Raw genomic sequence first — 9,034 nt, forward strand, 5'->3', positions numbered from 1 at the left:
GCGAAGTTATCATCTATTTAGAGACGAGCGAAGAGCAGAAATGATATAAGGGCAACGCAAGACATTCCGCTTGCACGGTGTTTGTTATTTTAAAAATGGTAGTTTCGTTTGTGCGAGTTGTTTGATATATTTTTATATCGTTTAAGATTTAATCATTCTTTAATGCTCAAACAATTAAAATTGCATGGGAAGGAGGATTTATGAAGTTCTTGCCAATATCAGATCTTAAGGATCTATTGTTTCGACTAGAAAGTTTATTTGGCAAATCGACCTAAAATATCATAGTTTCTTTTTTGTGCTGTTTTGTAGATATAATTGAAACTTAATATCAGTGTTTAGGCATTTTAGTTATTCTTAAACTCATTAATCCTCATATGATTTAATATGGCTAAAGAAAAAAAATAAATTTCCATACAGGGGTTCCGGATTAGCTTAATTGGTAGAGCAATGGACTGTTAATCCATAGGCTGTAAGTTCGAATCTTGCATCCGGAGTTTAAAAAGAAATAAGCAAAATAGGGATGGGATTTAATTAATGAGAGCTAGTCTGCGCTTTTACGTTTTCTAAGTGCTCTGATTTCATATCCTGGATAACGGGAATGTATCTTTTTCTTAATATATGTTGTCCTATTTTATCGGCAAATGTTAAAGCTCCGATTATTGGCTTATCTTGGCAAGGATTTAACCTAACGCATATATGATAAGCACTTTCACTGTATATACATTTAAATACAATAGTATGTTAATTACTTTAGTTTGCGTGGTAAGACCGTTTAGTTGATTTAATTGTCTGCAATGTAATAGAGGTGTTCATGGGTTTGAATGTTATTTTATTTGCTAGGCTTTTTTCAATATGCAAATTAAGCTTTCTGTTTGATGGCCTTGCCATATGGGGCTTATGGCATGATCTGTGGGGTAAAGGATTGAGTTTTCATATCTGCTGTTCTCTTTTAATGCTTGCCTTGTTTGTTGGGCGAATAAATGATAGGTTTGTTTGCTTTGCTATCGTTTAGTTTTTGGCTTTTTGTAATTAACAAGATGTAGTAAAAGAATCGGTTAAGCTTCTATCCCTGCTCTAAGTACAATCCATTTGTTATTTGGTGAATTTAGGAGCAAATGAGTTATTTTTTAATTGTTTATTGATTTATTAATTGTTGGATCGGCGCTGAAAATAAGCAGTTTCCGCTGCGCAGAAAGAAACTTTATGGGCTAGCTTGAATTTCCGTACATGACAGTTTGCTGCCTGGAAGGAAAAGCGTGATGGCTTGTAATTTGTCAAAGATGCACGGCGCACTGCTTAAGAGTATTTTAGTGAAACTAGAGATAAGAAAATTAGCACTATCATTATGAGAAATACGGATACGGGAACTTACTATAGGTAAAGAATCACGAGTTTTTCTTTGATTTTTCCTTTCGCAAACAAAAATAAATAAGATTTGGCTGATGTGATAATGATATTCACTACTACTTCAAACGCACCAAGGTAGACATCATAGTCAGCATTCATAGATAGGAAAAACTGATTAATTCCGGGATGGATAATAGTTGGTAGATCCCACCCGCCTAAGTAAAGAACCGTTACAAATAGCGACGAAACCAAGAGATTTGGGTAGGAACCGACATAAAATAATCCGAATTTTATTCCTGAATATTCGGTTTGATAACCTGCTACTGATTCTTCCTCCGCTTCTGGCAAATCAAATGGCAATCTTTCGCACTCGGCTAACGAAGAAATGAAGAAAGCTATGAAACCTATAGGTTGGCGCCGTTCCATCCAAATATACCATACTTGGATTGGTTGTCGACTATATCAACTGTACTTAGACTTCCAGATAAGGATAGTCGACAGTTTGGTTGTATTTTACCGTCTCTGATTCGAAACCGTACATGAAGCGTTGTATTCATACGGCTCCTCATTGGTTATTTCAGAGGGAACCCATGCTCGATATTTTAATAGCACAGTGGAATTGCATAGAAAGTTCCAATCTGAACCAACGGGATTCCGTTCGCCACAAAGAATGATTGCTTCTGGATCCATCTCAACCTTCTCAGTTTTCTTTTCAATACAAAAAGAAAATATATTTCTTAATAAACCTTTTTTCATACATATTTCTACCAGTCGATGTTCACTAACAACTTTTTGTTTAGTTAGAGATATAGAAAAAGGTTGAATAGAAAACAGAGTCAGCTTAACAAAGAGATGTTAAGTATCATTTATTTGATTTGTATCCAAAAATGAATGAAAAGATTGTCAGAAGGATTATTTCGTCCTAGATAATCATAATATGAGTGGATAAAAAGATGCTCGAGATTGGGATTTCAAATTGGGTACTCCTCAGTTATTCCTACCCTAACTGAGTTCCCATCCAAAAAAAAAGGGGGGTCAATTTCTTTTTAGATCATTCTGATGGCAAAGATAAAGGATTTTTATACCAAGGGCTAAAGTAGTTTGGAAATAAGAATACATGCAAAAAAGCTAGAAAAGGGCATGCTACAGAAACATGGTTAATTCTGTTCAGTTAAGGAGTCACTAAGCATATTATATGAAAGTTATCTCTGTTGATTGAGATGAGGCAACTTTTTTACGAATCAAAGTCTCCTTAGGCAGCCGACAACCTACAGTTATCTTTACATTCCTGTGTTCGTTGATAGAACAAATAACTGTATGCTATTTTGTTTTCCGTCAGCTGAGATTGCTTGTTTGCTGAATCAAAGCACCCATCGTATAAAAAATATTGCCTATTCCTTCGAAGATAAAAGACTAAACGACATACCAGTCGGCAGCATTCCAGATCCTCTGGAATGAGAACCATAGGTGATACCGGATAAATCTAGTTAGACGTTTTTCTTGCGGATGATCGAAAGACTCATGGTATCTGCTATATTTAACAATATTTTCAAAAAAAAAATGTAACAACCAACAAAAGCCTATTTTGTTTTTTTATAGCAGCAGAAAAAGAGTCCAGATGTTTGCTTAATTTCAGCGAATTATACCCAATGCGATGCGCAGGTTCTGAGCCTATAGGTCTCTCACATTTCATTTGATGCGAAATGGAGTGGATTATCGTCTAGTGAATTTATTATTTGAGGCAGGACATATCACAAGATTTCCACAAAAAACACATAGCCGCGATTTTAGCGATTGATCTGCTTCGCGAAAGCTAAGGCTAGATAGCGGCACTTGCATCTATAAAGCTTAGTCCATCCTTTCAAGAAACCCTGTTACCAATCTAAAGCAAGTTGTTGGGGTAAAGAGCCGTATGCGCGGTGACGTGCTTGTATGGTTCGGAGAGAACTCAATGTACACCGACGGATTGGTGGAATAGTTTAACTCTTTATCCCAAATATGCTTCTCTAGGAGCATTATGATCTGCTGCTTAAATGGTTTCTTATGAAGTATCTATTGGTCCTATTATCATTACTGTACTAATTTGTGTAGGTTTTTGTAATTTAAGTGAGATTGTTATGGCGTAAGAGCAGATATGGTTTCGTATTCTCTTGTTTCCTGTATCGATTATGTTTTTTATTTCCTGTCTAGTAGAAATCAATCGAGCCCCATTTGATTCACCAGAAGCAGAGGCTGAACCAGTAGCTGGCTACAACGTGGAATATTCTTTAATGGGGTTTGTTTTATTTTCTTTAGGAGAATATGCTAATATGATTTTAATGAGGTGCGGAGCTTCGCATCTGACATTCGTTAGGCTTTCGCTTTTCGCAAAAGCCAGCGTCTTCTCAAGCAAGGGCCTTATGCAGTAAACCCTTTTGGGCGACGGTTTGAACACAAATAGATTCCGCAAAGCTTTCAAAAGGAAATAGCCTAGTGTGTAAGCACAGCCATGAAGCGCGAACCCGTTTAATGAGCTATCTAGGATTGAAGAGATATCCCAAGTAATTAACCTTATATTCTTTTCCAAATCTATACTATTGAATGCCCATATGGATAAGTGTGCTCTTAAGCTCGAACCCCGAAAAGGTTACCGTAATGAATCTCTTATCGTTTCCGGGTGCGGATACACTTGCACGGATTACAGTTGACGGCTACGAAAACGGCAGGAAAAGAGACAGTACCTGACGTCTAGGGATGAATGTAAACCCATTGGACAGGGATAATCATTTTGGTTCCAGAAAAAAAGATTCACTGGCAATAGTTCACATTTATAAAAAGGCCACAAAACACTATAAGTTACTGAAATGACAGCGAAGCATGCGCTCATGTGTTTGAAACGATTGCAGGCCAAATAGAGCTAATGGTATCTTATGGGCAAATCGGGCCTAGACTATTTAACTTTACCTTCTGTAAGGAATTTGCAAAGACTTGTTTTTTGCTTGAAGGAGATCTCTGCTAAATAAATAAAAAACAAAATACTAAAAAGTGCCCATCATTGGGTATTTCATTTGAGCCCGCAGCGGCATAGATGGCATTGCTTATTTGTAAAGGATCGTTTTCTTTTGGGTGAGGCCAAAACCATAAATCTTTATGCCGATGACTCTTCCAGACCCTTTTAGTTTTGTTTTTTTTAAGCAAGCTTTGTATGGTTGTCAGCAAACTTCAAAGTTTGCGTTGTCTTTCTTATGCCATATATTAGCTAAGTGGTCTAAAGGACTGTGAAGGGAGGCCGATAGATGAAGAAAGTATAGAATTATTTGCTTATCTGTTGCGGCAACTAGATTCTAGTGTTTTTTTTAATCGAGTAGGCCCCTCAATTTGATTTGGTTTCTTTGAGACAGGCTCAAAATGAAGCGCCTATAGCAAGTAATTTTCTTAGTTCACTTTTTGTTGTTATTTCATTTTGAGCTGGCGGGAAGAGAAGTTCTAGATCCTCTCCTGGATGCTCCATACAGGCTCTAAGTCTTACAAGGCAGCCTGAACTTACAATCAATTCCGGCCGTCAATCATCATCAAGACATCCATGCGAGACGGATTGGATTTGACATTGCGTTAATTTGCCGGCTTTTTCTTTTTGGAACGGAGCCGTATGATGTGAAAATGTCATGTACGGTTTTTTGAGAAAGGCCCAAAGGCCTTATTGTATTGGGCCTTTGGTCATAGAGCCACGCCTTTACTCTTCTAGTTTATGTACATTGCTTTTTTTGGGGGGTTGGCCATTTATTTCAAACATTCCTAGTTTTTAGGGGACTTCGGGCACAATCTGGTTCAGTATAAAGGTCATTTTATTTCCGTTTGTACATATACGGGTTTGTGCAGCATTTTTACGATATTGTTATGATTAATTAATGAGACTTGGACGGAAAATCTTCTTGCCTCTTTCATTGGCTTGGGTAGTTTTTATATCTGGTGTTCTAGTAGCTCTTGATTGGCCACCTCAATGAATGGGTTTAACGTTATATCGTGGTGTTGAATTTCACAGTGGGGTTTCGGTCGGAAAGAAACAACGTCCAAACCCCATCGATGTAAACTATGAAAAACAAAAAATATTGAGCGCTTTGCTTGAAAAAGAAATGGAAATGTACATAATACGATAGGCGATATGCGGTTTTTTAAGTCCATTTCCTTTACCCTGGCTTAGCAAATGTTCCTTTCAAGGCAACAGCTATCTGCTAAGTTAGATTCAAGCGACAAGGCAAGCAGTTTTGATACGAATTCTTAATTAAAGGAGGGCTGCTTTCTGTCAGTATCATCGTGTCGAATATTATGTGACAAAATCAGAGTAATCTCTGATTGTTTCCACAACGTTTATTTGGCTTTTTTTAAACACTCAATTTGCTTAGCCGATTAAGGCAAGGCGCAGTCAATGGGTTGTTGCGCACTTCGTTTTGCTAGCTTTAGTTTTCAATTTTATTATGAAGCCTTTGTTGACTATAACTTAAAACCTTCTTACTTTAACCCGAAACTAATATAATAATGAAATAGACAAACATGAAAAACAGAACCTAAAGACATGTAACCAATAATGCACGAAATAATTGCAGCATGTGATGCTAAAGAATGTTGAAAATTGATTAATTTTATGTCTTCAATCAGAAGCGCTTTAATGAAACTTCCTTCAGTTAATACAGTTCACTTTCTACCTTTTTCCATGTAAAGAAATCGGATTCGGACCTTTACCTTTAAAAAAAAGTGCGCTTTAGCATTTAGCTTGATTAACGAAACTTCGACTGTTGGTTTGGTGGTGACAAAATCTTTGTCTTTAAAGCGCTTTGAATCGAGCCTTTTTTCACTATGCCTGGCTTGTCAGATTATTCTATATAGAATGGCTAATCAGGCAATCATGAGCATAGCTTGGCTTGTAACAAAGCCAGTTACCATATACTAGCCAAGGCACAAAAATTGATAATATGTGGTTTGGTTGGAGAATTACCGTAAATATCCTTTCATGGCAAATGGAATGAAATAAAGCAATGTCAACTAAATACCTTTTATTATTTACACAAGTTACTCAATTTGGATCTCTTTTTTGTGATAGAAGCGAAAGCACATGAAAACTATGAATGTTCTGAAAAGAAAAGTCCAATATTCCGCACCAAAGGACCTTTATGATATAATTATTATATGTGGGCAACAATTAAGAAGTTTATATCCATTTCACGCTTTTGAGATAAAATTATGCCGAAATCGCTATAAGATCGATTAATTCTTTCAAAATAGATGAAATATTTTATATCCGAAACAATCGTAGAAGAACTGAGGATTCGTGGCTTTTGGATACTGATATGCTTTAGTTTGATATGGTTTATGTTTTATCTGTTTCCGGAAGAGCTTATTTTTTTACTGGCCAAACCTTTGCTTTATTTAGACTTGTTTTTTATTTGTACACAATTAATGGAGGCATTAAGTACATATGTAATTATATCTTTAATATCACGTCCTTATTTTGTATCTTTTTGTTCGATTCATTAAATCTGGTGCTCTTTGATTTCTAGTTGTTACGAGAGCGGGAGAGAATTTTATAGAAAATTGCTCTACTTAAATGCTTTCTGTCTTTTTTTATCTCCTCTCGTTACTTTTGTCCGGGTAGTTTTTAGTGTTCGGCACTTTTTTTACTGCTTAACCACCATATTTATTGATTTGCTGACAACTAAGTTGTAATCTAAGATTTCTGACTACGCAATGCCAACCGTTTGTACCTTGTTGATTCCATTTATGTGCCCTTAAGCCCTGATAATAGTGATTGCTTTGTTAGGATCAAATGTTATTTCCTTGAGGAGCTGTCCAAATCATCGTCATATTTTAAAAGTCTGTTTGTCGTTTGTAGTGGCTCCGTTTACACTTCCAGATATTCGGTGTTTATTTGCAATCTGTTTACTTTCCTATGTTTCAATAGAGTTGACCCTCTTTGCAGCCTTAATGATAGCGGTTTGTGAGAAGTAATTATCTGGGCCCTTGTAAAGGAACTGGTTTGTTAATCATAGCCTTAGCCAGGCCATTTCTTTTGCTTATATTGAGAAATTTTAGCTAAACGGAAGAATTTGTCATAGCGAACAAGCAAATTCGCGCGCGACAACTAGCCATGCATTCATACAGTCTAAAGTTAATAAGATATCTATGGTTGCAATTTACGTCTAATTAAGCTATGATAAAAATATTAATATATCAAGCTTAGCAGCATCGCGAAAGAATATTTTTATGCATGTTATCTCTGCTTTGCCTTGATAAGTAACTCCTCAAGGCTGGATGTGGGATTGCAGTTTAGGGGTGTGAAATATTGAATGAAACAGGGCCCAAAGGCTATAGCCCGGAAACTCGATAAACGTCAGAAACGACTGTCTCTTGTGTTGAGACAAACTCTTTTAATTCATCACGGCTTACAGTCCACTAGAATAATTTGCCATTATTCCATTGATTCCCATCCATATAGGAAATATTTATCTTTTATTTATCAATCCCTCTTCGTTCATGTTTCCCATGATAGGTTTCGTATTACTTTTAGTCCATTTGGCGGTTTCGAATGGAGGACACTTGGTACTGAATGCTTGGTAATTTTTAGTGGAGATGATCTACGAATTTGTGCCTAATTTGGTGAACGAATAGATTAGTGGTGCCCCGAAACAGCAGTTCTTTTCATTGATTTCCGTCACTTTTACCTTTTTACTATTCTGTAACTTGTAAGGTATAATATCCTATAGTTTTACGGTAACTAGTCATTTTATTATTACTTTGGGTCCTTTATTTTCTTTTCCCTTTGGAATCATCGTAGTAGGGTCCTAAACACATGGGCTTCATTTTTTCAGCTTTTCACCACCGCCGGGAGTACCTTTGCTGTTAGTACTTTTTCTAGTATTTTTGGAGCTAATCCCTTATTGTCCCTGTGCATTAAGCTTAGGAATATGTTTATTTGTCAATATGATGGCGGGTTACAGTTTGGTCAAGATCCTAAGTGGCTTTGCTTGGACCATGTTATCTATGAGAGGCATTTTTTTATTAGCACATTTCGCCCCTCTTTTGATCGTATTTGCATTAATTGGTTTAGAACCAGGCGTAGCTATTTCATAGGCTTATGTTTTTATAATTCTGATTTGTATTTATTTGAACGATGCAATAAACCTTTATTAAATGACCCTTAAATCGGTTTGGTTTAATCACCAAGCCGATCATGTCAAAAACGGTTTAAGCGTCGTGTTAAGCAAGAAAGAAGAATAAAAAGTTTGGCAGTTTGTCCAGCTGACCTTCTTTCCCAAATGCAATTTGTTACCTAAACGTTATCACACAGGCAGATCGTTAGCCAAAAGGCTACTAAAATAACTAAAAAAACAAAAGCAACACAGCGTTGTTTTTTCAGTTCCAATAATCTTATCTGTTAATTTTGCGTGGTTTTCTTTATAGAAATTATGGCAGTATTGCCTCAGTTACTAAGCCTATAAAAGTGCCCTTTTCTACAATAAGCACCTATCTTAATCATAACAGTATGATCTTCTGAGATTATGCAAGTATCCGTATTTTCTATTAGTTTCCAAAGTTTGCGGTATATTTGTTTAACGTTTATAACCTGTTGTCTTTTTTCATTATACTATAAAGTCAAGATTGCCTGCAGTTGACTAATATGTTTAATCATAGCCATGATCTGGAGACCGGCAGA

The 9,034-nt window shown here is 36.3% G+C and overlaps 1 non-coding gene across 1 annotated transcript; it reads left to right on the top strand.

The window, feature by feature from the left end:
* Positions 1 to 421: 421 nt before the first annotated feature.
* On the top strand, positions 422 to 494 carry TRNAN-GUU (transfer RNA asparagine (anticodon GUU)). The gene has a single exon. It is a non-coding gene; the product is annotated as a tRNA-Asn (tRNA).
* Positions 495 to 9,034: the final 8,540 nt, after the last annotated feature.

The sequence above is a fragment of the Lygodium microphyllum genome, unplaced genomic scaffold (genome assembly GCF_053477565.2).
Source record: "Lygodium microphyllum isolate KBCC unplaced genomic scaffold, Lygodium_microphyllum_v1.1.10 scaffold_42, whole genome shotgun sequence".
Taxonomy (NCBI): Eukaryota; Viridiplantae; Streptophyta; class Polypodiopsida; order Schizaeales; family Lygodiaceae; genus Lygodium; species Lygodium microphyllum.